The sequence below is a fragment of the Erpetoichthys calabaricus genome, chromosome 3 (assembly GCF_900747795.2).
Source record: "Erpetoichthys calabaricus chromosome 3, fErpCal1.3, whole genome shotgun sequence".
Taxonomy (NCBI): Eukaryota; Metazoa; Chordata; class Cladistia; order Polypteriformes; family Polypteridae; genus Erpetoichthys; species Erpetoichthys calabaricus.
Genome location: NC_041396.2, coordinates 130,934,200 through 130,948,980, shown reverse-complemented (window position 1 = coordinate 130,948,980; position 14,781 = coordinate 130,934,200). Strand labels below are relative to the sequence as shown.

The window sequence follows — 14,781 nt, the reverse complement described above, 5'->3', positions numbered from 1 at the left end:
ACTTTAGACATCGCACAATTCCCATGTCTTTTAGGGCAGTACAGTCTGACCATTTGCTCTGGGTAAAGGGTTTAATATTCATATCTTCATTGCAAGGGTATTTCAGCATAGCAGAAAGTGAGTATTTCTCTGAGAAATATCAAAGCTGACTAAAAAAGTGCTAGGGGCGCCTTGTGGTTTGAACAAGTACAAAGTAGTGCTACTGGGTAATCTTTTGACGGAGAAACAGCATCACATAAGTGGTGTGATGGTTAGCACGCTTGCCTTTCAACCAAGAAATCTAGATGTCACAACCATAATCTCTTAACATTTACACTAGCTTTGCAACCTGCCTGCCGCTGTTTCTCTCAATTTTTGAAGCTGCATAGGTCATACTTTTGAAAAATAACTTTTGGCCTTGTCTCTCTACCTGGGGCAGTGGGAATGAGTGTGCGTGATCTTAAGAGTAGACTGAAATGTCATAATATATTGGAATCTGTATATTTAGTTAACACTCATTCGTCCAACCCCCCAAATTCACTTTAAAAGTTGAGTTGTCAAAGGGAAACAGAATCTCATGTGTGTTAAAATTGTTATTTGTAAAGTTAGCAATTTATTGCATGCTGTTATTCAAACATGTGCATTATTGGAAAAGCCAGAGTGAACAGAGAAAACCCACACAGACACAAACAGAATGTAAACAGGAATTCAGTTTAAACATCTGTCGTATACATACTTATACACTTTCACACAAAGGAAAAGTTCCAAATGTGATTCCTGTTTTGTGTTGGGGAGAGAAGTGTAAAACAAGCCACCAATTGCCACAGAGTTTACCAAGGGAGTACAGCAAAAGTCTAGGGCAAACTGGATTCAACTGTACTGGCTGGGTGATCACAACCCTGTAATATCATATCTTTAGATAAAACAGTTTGTCAGTGTTGCTATATAGTACCTTATTGTTCATGAATAAGGACTTTAAACATTTCTGAAAATACAGGGAGGCCCATGGCCCCTGCAAAGTGTGCACCTATGATCTCAGTATTAACATTGTAAATGAAGAAACTGCAGAATTTTAACACAGTACACAGTCAAATGAAGGTGTCACCAGGGTGATGTCTGCAAAGAGTCTTCATGGTCCAACTGTGTGTGGGTTCCTCTTAACACTCCATCTTCATGTTGTCCTTGGTGTGTGCCAGCATTGCCTGTGGTAGCTTTTTTTATGCCAGGCTTTGCCTCCAAGGAAAATGAAATAATACTAAATGACTTATAAAACCTTTTTTAAGAGGAGAAACCTTCATATTTACAAAGTCATGTAATTTTCAATAAATGATTCATTCTGTTTTGTCTCTTTTGTGAATTATGGCTTTGCTTTATTATGTTCTAGTCTTTTTACCATACCTTCTCAATGATTGCAATGTTTCATAGAACTACAGTGAATCTAGTACCTTCAGCTCTGCGACCTATTAAATAAGCAAGGCATACGTTATAGAATGGCAACTCTACAACTAAAGTGACAAATAGCGAGTTTTCAGAACTAAAGGAATGTTTTTAATAAATCACAAGCACACTCAAATATGAGAGATGTGGAGACTAAAATATCACTTCCTCTTTGCCACGCTTTCAGAATACATTTATCCCTAGTGGAGTCTGCAAATCCAATTAAGATTAAAATCTGTTTTACAAGGGAGTCCAGAAAAGAAATTGAATGGTCGCTGGTTTATTTCTTGATATAGGTTTAAAAAAAAAAAAAGAGGTTGAACTATCTGTGTATAAATAAAGGTTGAACATTTACTTTACACAATTTGTTTTTAGTCTTTATTTTTCATCTAGTAGTGCATGCAGCTATGGCAAATGCCAGGACCAGGTGTAGATTTCACTAAATGATTAATACATTTTTTAGTTGCTAAAGAAAGGATTTGTCTGTTATTGCAGATAAATATCCTTTGTTACATTACAGGGAAGAAATGAGTTATTCTTCAGAAGAATCAATCAAGATGAGATGTTTAGCAGGCAGTACCTTTGGGGTCAGGACCACCAGTCAGTAAATGTAAGGCTCCATCTTTGGGTGGTTTTAAAACTTAACCCTAAAGCAGCTGCAGTGTATGGTTTGAAAGAAATGACTAAAGACTGCAGTCAGTGTCAGAAGAAATGCTTGGCTAATACAAACTTTGTATATTTCTTAACATTTGGGAATTAAAATATCATAAAATACTGTAAATATACATATTCAGGTGCTGGTCATAAAATTAGAATATCATGACAAAGTTGATTTATTTCAGTAATTCCATTCAAAAAGTGAAACTTGTATATTAGATTCATTCATTACAGACAGACCGATGTATTTCAAATGTTTATTTCTTTTAATGTTGATGATTATAACTGACAACTAATGAAAGTCCCAAATTCAGTATCTCGGAAAATTAGAATATCAATTAAGACCAATGCAAAAAAAGGATTTTTAGAAATGTTGGCCAACTGAAAGGTATGAACATGAAAAGTATGAGCATGTACAGCACTCAATATTTAGTTGGGGATCCTTTGGCCTGGATTACTGCAGCAATGCAGCGTGGCATGGAGTCGATCAGTCTGTGGCACTGCTCAGGTGTTATGAGAGCCCATGTTGCTCTGATAGTGGCCTTCAGCTCTTCTGAATTGTTGGGTCTGGCGTATTGCATCTTCCTCTTCACAATACCCCATAGATTTGCTATGGGGTTAAGGTCAGGCGAGTTTGCTGGCCAATCAAGAACAGGATACCATGGTCCTTAAACCAGGTACTGGTAGCTTTGGCACTGTGAGCAGGTGACAGGTCCTGTTGGAAAATGAAATCTGCATCTCCATAAAGTTCGTCAGCAGCAGGAAGCATGAAATGCTCTAAAACTTCCTGGTAGACGACTGCGTTGACCTTGGACCTCAGAAAACACAATGGAACAACACCAGCAGATGACATGGCACCCCAAACCATCACTGACTGTGGAAACTTTACACTGGACCTCACGCAACGTGGATTCTGTACCTCTCCTCTCTTCCTCCAGACTCTGGGACCTTGATTTCCAAAGGAAATGCAAAATTTACTTTCATCAGACAACATAACTTTGGACCACTCAGCAGCAGTCCAAAGGCGAGACGCTTCTGACGCTGTCTCTTGTTCAAGAGTGGCTTGACACAAGGAATGCGACAGCTGAAACCCATGTCTTGCATACGTCTCCCTCACATTTTTGAATGGGTTTTGTTTCACAATCCTCTCCAGGGTGCGGTTATCCTTATTGCTTGTACACTTTTTTCTACCACATCTTGTCCTTCTCTTCGCCTCTCTATTAATGTGCTTGGACACAGAGCTCTGTGAATAGCCAGCCTCTTTAGCAATGACCTTTTGTGTCTTGCCCTCCTTATGCAAGGTGTCAATGGTCGTCTTTTGGACAACTGTCAAGTCAGCAGTCTTCCCCATGATTGTGTAGCCTACAGAATTAGACTGAGAGACCATTTAAAGGCTTTTGCAGGTGTCTTGAGTTAATTGCCTGATTAGAGTGTGGCACCAGGTGTCTTCAATATTGAACCTTTTCACAATATTCTAATTTTTCGAGATACTGAATTTGGGACTTTCATTAGTTGTCAGTTATAATCATCAAAATTAAAAGAAATAAACATTTGATTAAACATCAGTCTGTGTGTAATGAATGAATCTAATATACAAGTTTCACTTTTTGAATGGAATTACTGAAATAAATCAACTTTGCCATGATATTCTAATTTTATGACCAGCACCTATATATAAAGCAGACACAAGTGTCATAATGCAGGGGTGCGGGGTGTGTGTGTGGGTGCTTTACCCAATTTTTTTTTTTTTTTTAAACTTCAGTCTTAACCCCCAATCCCACAGGGTTGCAGGTTTTTGTCCCAAACAATATTTAGAATCAGTGAGTCATTTTTACTTTTATTTAATTGCATTGTTTACTTACCTAACTCTTTTTCTTTTGCCAGTTTGGCATTTATAAGAAGTTTTGTTTCTGCCACAACTTTAAATACTTATTATTCTCAATTTACATTATCCCATTACACCTTAACATTTCAAAACAAAGTGAATTATTACAGTTATGCAGACTATACACAGAATTTTTTTGTCAATAGCACTAGATGGCCCTGAGGATCTAAATCCTCTAACCCAGTGTTGTACTAGCATCATCAAATGGATGAGTAATAATTTCCTTAAACTTGGAAAAGGAAAAGGAAAATTTAATTATTGGCAGCAAACAAAAATGTGAGGAACCTGGAAATAAACTAGACCACCTGTGTTTACAAATATAGCCAGAAATAAAAAAATCTGTGTGTCATTTTATGTTCAGAGCTCATCTTTAAAATGCACATTAAGGATATCATTAAAACTGCATTCATTCACTTAAGAAATATTGCACCAGTTGGATCTTGATCACTGCAAGATGCCAAAAGGTTAATACTTGCATCTAGTCATCTAGATTAATACAATACATTACTTTCAGGATTACCAAAAAAAGATGTTGGCTGCAATTAGTCCAGAATGGATAAGCAAGAATTTTAACTAAAAACAGAAAATCTAAGGATGTATCAACAGTCTTGGCATTATTGCACTGACTGCCTGTGTCCTTTAAGACTGATTTGAAAATATTTTAATTGTATACAAGGCTCTAAATAATCAAGCAGCTTTCTATATTTTGAACTACATTCTTAAATTTAATCTTAGGTCCTGTCACACTAGCTTGCTTAGTATTCTGAGAGTGAAGCATAAAAGAACTGGGGAGGCGACTTTGTTTCTTTGCACCAAACACCTGGATTACATCACACATTAGAGATATGCAGGACCAGTATTGTTGAGCACTTCTAAAAACTTCGAACAATACACCTCTTTAACTAGGCTTTCTCTCATTTTCACTTAAACTACAAGCATCACTAATACAAGTACTTCATACTGAGGGGAGGAGAGGATTGGTTCTTCTTTAATACATTTAATTCTGTTATTTGCAGTTTTATAACATGACTGGTCACTAGTCAATACTTTTGTGCATCTCCCTCACACACAATACTCTGTGGATGTCACCTGAAGCTGCCATGTAATACACTTTGAGCTTTACCTACTACAGAAATAAATGTTGCTCATCCAGTAATCATTCAGCATAACCAACTTGCGATTTCTGGTATGAAAAAAGTATGAAAACCAGCAGCCACAGTGGAGACCTAGGATCAAAATAATTGGAATACACAACACCAGACCAGGAAAGAAAAATATATTAAAATGAATATTTTGATATTGTATAGTGCAGTATATGAAGTGATTTACTTTTTAATGAGATTATACAGTATACTTCAACACTCTTTAATTACAAATGTGTGTAACCACTTTCCTGCAATATAAAGATTTTGGCTTTAATGAGGTGTAAAAACACAATCTTAATCTTTTTTTTATTGGTCCTGCTACTTTCCATATATGTCCAGCATGGCCATTGATTGAAAGCCAAGTAATTAAGGGAAAAAAGCACATGAAGACAGCACTGAAATTGCTGATCATATTTTAGTTGTTATTAGAGCGTTTTTTTTTTTTTTATTTATTAATGTACAACAGACCACACTTGACTTAAATAGTAAATTACATGATATGGAAGTGTTTAACACCTCTGTTGTGGCTAGCTTCTATTTAATAACCAGCAAAGGCAAGGACTTTCACATATCAGACCATCTGGGATGACATGCATATAGTATTTCTGGATGAACATTTCAGATGAATTAAGGTGCACAATACTCTCCATCTTTGAGGCAGGGTATGGCAAAACAAGGAGAGAACCTGGAGAAAGAACAGAGCACATCAAGGAAATTATAATAGCATGTAATTAATGAATTTGCAGAAGACGAAAAGCTAAAGACATTATATATATCTACTCTCTATATATTAATATATATATATATATATATATATATATATATATATATATATATATATATATTAATATATATATATTTATATATATATATTAATATATATATATATATATATATATATATATATATATATATATATATATATATATATTATATATATTATACATACTAGGGGGCTTCGCCCCCCTGCTCACTTCGCTCGCCAACCCCCCGTGTTTGGTTTTCCGGATACACACTTTTAAGATTTTTTTTTTCTTTGAATTGTTGCTATTTCATTAGTTTCGCTTTTATTTCAGAAGTTCTGTAAAAACAATATTTGTAATCTTGCAAGTCCCAATATGCTGAATATTTTTAATGAGGTCAGGATAGGTTTCTCTGTTTGGAATTTCAGCACAGACAAAACGATCTACATCATCAGCAGTTAATTTTTTTTTACAAAGTAAAAAAGTAAGTAGAGTTCTGCATTGGACTCCTGTCTGTAAAGTCGTGCTATTTTCCTCTCACAGTTCCAAAAGTACATGGGGTTACCAAGGTGATACCCCAGCTTTTGTCTAGGTTTTTGTACAAGGGCTAGACAGAACGTTTTTGACTCCTGGGGTAAATGTAGCTTTTTAAATAAGCAGACAGATAAATATATATACATGAACAAAGTAACCAATAAATGCATGTGCGGTAAACTCCGTTTTTGAAATTCTCAAGATTCTTTATTTGTCACATGCATAGTTATACAGGACAACACGCAGTGAAATGCATCTTGATCCGCTTATCAAAAACTGTGCAAAGTTAGAAGAATATCAGTTAAATTAACAAAAAGTCATAGATTGAAAGATAACAGTATAGTAGAGCATAATAAATAAGTACAATTATGTGAATAAAGTAGAATTAAGTGTTAAGGTGCAATAGTGTAGTAATTATTATGCAAAACCAAAGTTAGACTGGTGCATAGTTAAATGAGGCAGTTTGCTTGTTTGCGCTACTGCGATCTTTACTTTCTTTTTTTATATTTTCTAATTTTCCTACTTTCATATCCTTTAACTTTCTCCACATGTGTATACTGCAGCGCCATTTTTTTTTTTTGAGCCTTTCTAATTTCACTGGTTTCATAGTCTCTAACCTGCTCTGCATGTGTTCAGCATCAACGTTTTGTATACGTCTTTATGAAGTTCTACTTTCTTTTACTCATTGTCTTTTAATTCTGAGCTGGATTGAACATGCTTTTTTTTCAATTCCACTTGTTCCGGGTTGATAATTACTTTCCTTATTTTCTGAATTTGCACCTCGATTATTCTTTTTTGCTCTTTTTTCTGTCCAACGCATTTGAGTCTCTTTTCTCCGCGCTGCTTTCTTCTTCGCTTAGATGTCGAAATTTAATTTATAACGTACCTTATACGCTTTATATGCGCTTTCAGCCCTGGATCTGTGTGTGCTTCAATCCTTCACAAGACTGAATGTTTTTCTGCCTATTGTCCTATTTGATAGATTGTAAGTAGGGTGTGTCTTTGGTCTCGCGGGTCTTTAAAATGTCTTACGAGAGGATCACGTATCGTAGACTTGTTTTTTGCTTTCCAGGACAGGACATTTCTTTTTATAATAGAGATATATAGATATATAAAAAATCCTAAGCCTAAAAGTGCAATGATTTTAAGTGACGTTTTTATGTCACGTTTTTGTCCTGCTTTAAAGCGGGCTTATTTTAAAACCTACATATATGTTTGGTATCATTCTTTTCAGAATTTATCGAACTTTAATGTGATGTTGTTAGATTTTCAGATTCTTATTCCGTTTTTAAATTATAAAACTATAAAATATCAAGAACTCACGTCCCGCGAGACGAGACTTTGTGCCAAGACATTTAACCTTGCTGGAAATAAAAGAAAAGAGTAGATGACAAAGACAGCTGCTGTACAGGCTTTTAAATGTTTAAAGTGCCATGTGAGATGACATGGCATGGCAGCAAGCCAGCAGCTGATTGAGCAAACAGGAGGTAACAAAAAATAAACTATTTGTTTCCCATTCTATCACCATTTAAGAGGGAGTTTCGGAGGAGCGACCGCGTCTCCTTGGGGTTTTTTCAGCCCCCCTCTTCACAACACGAGTGGCAGAGACATGAAGTGGCTAGCACATAGCACAGACCAGGAGGGTTGGCGAGCAAAGCGAACTGGGGGTAACCCCCTAGTATATATAATTAAATCGGGGATAAGCGAATGTATGCTTCAACATGCTGAGCAATTTCAGTTAATTTACAGGAATGGAAGGAGAAGGTTCTGAACAACAGATGGAGACTGAATTGCATCAAGATAACATTCTGATTATTTAACACTTCAATCTGTTTATGGAACCTGCTTAGGGAAAATTAGGCTATCCCCAGAAGTATCAGTCACAAGATAGGAGCAGGGTGACCAGGTGCTACAATCAAAATCTCCCCTACCTATCACACACCAGTATGCCAATTCCTCCCCTCCCCCCCCACCTGAAAAGAACAAATTCTGAAACTTGTACAATTATATTATTTTGCCAGAGCTAGTTAGTGAACTAACCATGGATACAGTTGTAGTAAACTGTTTTAAATTATTCTGATGAAAAATCCCTTCTGAATTTCAAATTGCATTCATGTACACTGTCTGCAAAATAATGCCATGTTTTTGCACAACATATTAAGTAATGATGGCCACCTTTGTTATCCAAAACAAGTTATAATATTTAACATGATAACAAATCATGCTAAAAACACTTGGTGAATGTAATCTTTAATGATGTTAAAGTTTAATGAACTTACTGCTTAGAAATCTCTCCTAGGAAACACCACTATGTGCTCTACACAGTTTAATTTAAAGTGGAACAATAAAATAGGTTTTATCCTAAAAAGTAATATGTAAATCATACTTTCATTTACAAGCCAAAACATTTTAGAATAGCAAAGTTAACCATTTAAATAATGAAAGACACTACCTATAAACGCTGGTCACCATTTACTGCTAAACCTCTGCCTGTAGCAGTAGAGCTGTCATTGCAAATGATACTAAAGTATACAGAAAAATATTCAACTCTACTTTTGGGATGCTAAACCAACAACTTCATAGATCTCTGCAAGCTAAGATTTACGTTTTTACTTGGTAGAAACTCTTACTTGTTAGTAAAGTTAGAAAAATTAATGGGATGAGTACAGACTGGAGCAGGACAAGAATGCCACTCTCAGATGGCCCATCAATCATAGATCACTCCAGCCCCTAACCAATTATACAGGAGCTCTGAGATGAGTAGGTGGGGAAATGAGATTGTTTAGTATGTTGGTTATTTCTGCAAGATGACTGATTGGGGACAATATGGAAGCTATAGAAGTCTATTTCCATAGGAAGGTAACTCTCATAAAAAAATCCTTATTTTTTTAAACAATTGCCCCATGTTATATTTTAGAGTATGTTTGTGAAGATAAGCTATGAAGATTGAAACTCATTAAATGACATTCAATGAAGGATACATTTTCTCATAGGCCATCGATTTCATCAATAGGTAACAAATGCCTCATGTTGTAGAAAATACAAATGCAAAAATGATGTGTCACTGAGTCAGGTCTGCTCCCATTTTTACTAATGATTCAAAAGGAATTTGGGGCGGAGTGGTGGCTCTGAGGCTAAGGATCTGCACTGGTATCCAGAAGGTTGCCGGTTCGAATCCCCGTCACTGCCAAAAGAGATCCTACTCTGCTGGGCCCTTGAGCAAGACCCTTAACCTGTAATTGCTCCAGGGGCGCTGTACAATGGCTGACCCTGCGCTCTAACCCCAAGGGGTATGCGAAAACTAACAAATTTCTAATACAAGAAATCGTATAAGACGAAATAAAGAACAAAAAAAAAAAAACAAAAACAAAAAAAGAACTGTAAACAGGGAAAACAGGGACATTTAGTTTAGCGACATCTAGCTTAAATGTATATTCTACTCAGTTACTCACAACCATTTCTGCATAAGAAAACACAAAGGAAGAGACACCAATATACAGTACAATACGCTCAGATCATTATTCAAATTTTTGTCTGTGGTCATTAGAAAAGGTACTGAAACAAATTGGCACATTTTAAACAAATGTTTGGATGTCTACATGTTCAGGGGAAATAGGAAATGAGATTGCCATTACAGAAAGTAAAGCTTCCAGTGAGAAGTAGTACAGTTGAAACAGCATTACCAATATTCTTTTTATAACTTTGAAAGTATGAGATGCTGAACGAGCCTGTCAAGCTCATAATGTTTTATTGCACACATTAGCTAACACAAGGCCAGATGCTGTTTGAGGCGCTGAGAAATATAAAAATAACAAAATAAAACAAATACTATGGGATATATTGTTGAGTTGAGGGCAATTGCTTATAAGTTTACAACTTTCTTTTGAAGTATTACAGATCTACGGGCCTAAGGACAATGCAGTTAATTCAACCTTCATATAACAATAAAGCTTCTTTGTGTATGATACAGGATTTGCAACAACCAACAATAATGAAATAGGTCATTCAGAATAAACAGCTCATGCATCTATCACCTTGTCTTTACATTATATTGAAGTGTTATACTAGTGGACACTCTATTATGTGGATTATAGAAAATAAATAAATAAATAAAGGAATTTGCTGGGAACACTGCCACTTGCATGCACTATTTTTCAAACAAAGCACTGGTTTTGAGGCCAGAGATACTCAAAAAACAAAATAGGAATTTCACACTGAGGAAATAGAGATACATCACTTCTCCTTTGTATTTATGTATAATCTAAGTTTTCAAGTGTTCAGCATGCTATTTTCTTCAACACTTGCTAATCAACTTCAAATATGAATTTAGTATAATAATAAATTAAGAGGTAAAAATTGAATAATAATTTTGGCAACACTTTAGTTTAGGTACTGCAACATGCCTCTATTACTCATTTATTACTTCTTTGAATCTTTATAAACACTTAAAGTGTCAGTAAAGCATTTATTAATGTCTGCAAAGTGAGTGGCTTAATGGCGACACATTTCTCTTGATATTACATATTTAGTATAAGACCTGTGAATCCTTCATATAAACAAGAAATTTTACAATCATGCCTCACTGTGCAGAGATAAACAATCGAACTACTGATGTTATAAGTGATATGATGACCAAAAGGCCATTGTGAAGGTTGTTACATAAGAGTAAATAAGTAATAGGTGCAATTTTGCGAGTACTACCACATTTTTTTTCACCACACTTTATGTGCTTATTTAAATCTATATATATAATTCTCTAAGCCGTCGTCAGAGTGGGCAAGACACCCATGAAAGCACGCAGGAAGGAGCCACGCCCACCAACTCTAAGACCATTGGATACGACGAAAACTCGCACAGCCACGCCCACCAACTTGGACGCGACGCCTCGGAAAACACACCGTCATTTCTGTTTGTCTGTGCTACAGTCCACATGCAGCTCTGAGCCACATTGACTTTTCGGTTACGACGCACGACCGCGTGCAACATCACAAACTGTGTTACACGCTACATACAGCAATTCACATCCGCGACAAACATGCGTCTTCTTAGATGGTCCTGCAGGAACACGGAAAACATTTCCCCGCCCACCAACACTCTTTATTCCCTGGCCCTCGTTCACCGCATCCGCGACAAACATGCATGTTCTTAGATGGTCCTGCAGGAACACGGAAAACGTTTCCCCGCCCACCAACACTCCTTATTCCCCGGCCCGCGTTCACCCTCGCTCTCTAGGCATTCCCACTGCCTGCTCATGTGCCCAGACGAAACAACTCACCGACCACCCCGTAAGTTGCTTTCGTCTGTGCTAGGAGTCCACATGCACCTCTGAGCCACGTTGACATTATTCTTTTCGGTTATGACGCATGCACCACCATCGCAAACTGTTTTACACGCCATGGTCTTAGAGTTGGTGGGCGGGTCTCCATGAGTTGCTCTCGTGAGCGGGCACATGACCAGGCGGTGTGTATGCTTTGAGAACGAGGGTGGACGCGGCAGGACCATGTAAGAACAGGCATGTTTGTCGCGGATGTGAATTGCTGAATGCAGCGTCTAAAACAGTTTGCGGGGGGTATCCCATGGGATCCTTAAAACAATCCTTTAAAACTGAGGTTAAAACACAATGAAGGAAGCAGTCTTTAAAAACCAATAAGCCCTGTGCCTCTGTTTCATTAGCGTCTCACCTGCTTCACCGATGCAGGCCCTGCAACAGTCGAGACGCTCTCTCAGCAGCTGACCTTCTCTGTGCCTGACTCCACTATAGGCTGCAACAAAATTATGAAAGTACGGGCACATTTGTTTCACACAAGCTGTGTGTGTGGATGGGTGTTAGTTAATTAGTTACTCAAAGGATTTCAAGATTTAATATGCACAAGCCGTAACACTGCAAAAGCAGCCCAAACCAGAAAAGACGGCTGGCAAAAAGTGGCCGACAAATTACACGCGTGTGCATTGTACTTACTGAAAGCGTCATTACGAATTTTGCAAATGTTCATTTTTTTCCCTGTGCTTAAAACACATTTAAAAAGCGGCGTGATTATGCGGCGTATACTACGCCGCGGGTTGGTATGCAGCGTGTAAAACAGTTTGTTTGTCGCGGATAATTTGCCTTTTACTATTACACGAAGGCAATTTCCTGTTAATACTTCGTTACATTGATATAGCGGTGTTCTCAGTATTCAAAGCGCTATCCACACAGGGAGGAACCGGGAAGCGAAACCACAATCTTCCACAGTCTCCTTACTGCAAAGCAGCAGCACTACTACAGCGCCACAAGGCAGTTAAAGAATACACCAGGCTCGACTCGCTACACCTTAATCTATAAGTACTGACACTTATCCCTACCGACGAAGTAACTTTCACCAGCGTGGCCTTCTTCGTCACAGACGATCCCGGTTTCAGTCACGGACAATTATATGTTGCTCTCTCCAGAGGTCTATCTTTTCATTCACTCACAGTGGTATCCACAAACCCACCCCATTTGGACAGCTGTGTCGTTCAGGAAGTGTTCACCCATCAATACATAATTATGTGGCATATGCTACGCCGCGGGTAGGCTAGTAAAGAATTATTATACAGAATAACCAGTGAAGATCAACAGAGCATCAATGGATGAGGCTTTACACATTCAACTTTTCCTGCCCACAATCAACATTTTCAAAATTCTTATAACTTACAGTAGCATGGCAAGAAAATATTGGGGGAATTACTGTATACATGAAAATAAAATTTGTAGCATGTTACTTTAAAATTTCAAGGATGCAAATTGGTTAACATATTAGAAAACAAAATTTATAATTTGGTTTAGTGGGCACAAAACATTATTGGGTAAATGGACAATTAAATGAAAATGTTCACCAGAACAAGACTTTTAATTTATTATAACAAGTACACAAAACTAAATCAAATTAGGAAATCATTGCCGATTTATGGTCATAACAATGAGGTTCAAAAAACAAACTGGTTTGAAATTCAAAATTACTCTTCAAAAAAAAAAGATAAAAGGTTTGATTCCCCATCCCTGCTCCTACTGTACGTATCTACCAGAACAGCGGGGAGGAGACAATACGAAGAGATAGTAAACAAAATCCTGCATTTTGCAAAACATTTCTATTTTAAATTAATTTTCATCATGGTTTTCATTGCTGAGGCAAATACAGTAAAATGTGTCAGGATTAATATTAATACCAAACAAGGTTAGAAAGCACTGGACCAAACAACTGACTTCCTATTCCACCCAACTATTCATTTTCCAACTTAGTTAACTCAATTCAAGGTTTCCTGAATGAAATGCTAGTCCACACTTACACAGACTCAGTTTCCATTCACGTATAACCTTAGGATAAGAAAAGAAAGCAGAAACACTCTAAAAAATTAAAAGATGAAGAGAGATAGGAATGACACACTAACATTACACAAACACTGTGCTGTAATTTGGCAAAGTACTACAATGTTTAGGAAAATAGACAAACCAATGACATGGGTAGAATTTTCCAGCTACACAGATATAATGTTGAGAGTTGGATACAAAGATCAGGAACTAGACAGAGGCCTGTGGAACTAGCCACCATCTGTCTACCTATCTATTTAGTTTACATTCAAAATTATTTTATTACAGTGGTTACAGGAATTGTTTGGTTTTGTACAAAACCTTTATTAGTTGCAATTGCAAATGAAACCTGATATTAATATAAGGTCACTGTTGCTATTTTTTTAATACCATAACTGCTTAAAAATAAATAAATAAATAAATAAAATCTTACCTTTAAGTGAGTAGGCTTTGCAGGCCTATTCTCAAAAACATCAGCCATTTTAACAATGATGTCAGAGGAAAGGGATGCGCAGCCAGGGCCGGATTTATATGAAAAGAGGCCCTAGGCTATTCCACTTATGAGGCCCTTTCACCTTCCATTTTTAAGTTTGTAAATTACATGAGAGATAATAAAATTTTGCTAACAATTTGAATGTAGGCCCCTCTTGATCTTGAGGCCCTAGCCTGAAGCCTAGTTAGCCTATAGGAAAATCCGGCCCTGGGCGCAGCATCTTGTGCAGCATTTTACAATGCATCTTAACTCAGCTCAAATATGATGAGTTTTAAAAATATCAGTAGCCTTTATTATTTGTTTTATTTAAATTATTTGTATTTTAAATAATGTTGCTTGAAGTCTTAATTTTCTTGTATTGCATGTGATGTGTTTGGAAGTAATTTATCCATTAATATTTTGATTTTGTCAATAATAAATTTGAAAATGGTACAGTCCAACTCTGATTGGTTTCCAGAAAGACCCAGGTCTATAAAGCCAGTGAAACGGGCACATCACTTAATCTTCCCTCTCAAAGGCATGTCTGGATTATCTAATCTATCAAACTGGAAGTTACTGTAAGGCAGTGTGTTAGTTTTATT

General features: G+C 36.8%; 1 protein-coding gene across 1 annotated transcript in view; it reads right to left on the bottom strand.

Moving 5' to 3' along the window:
- Positions 1 to 14,198, bottom strand: part of LOC114648378 (ALK tyrosine kinase receptor) — a 1,111,743-nt gene extending 1,097,545 nt beyond the window's left edge. The window contains 1 exon segment of the mRNA XM_051925325.1: positions 14,141 to 14,198. The gene's annotated coding sequence lies outside the window, so the exon portion shown is untranslated.
- Positions 14,199 to 14,781: the final 583 nt, after the last annotated feature.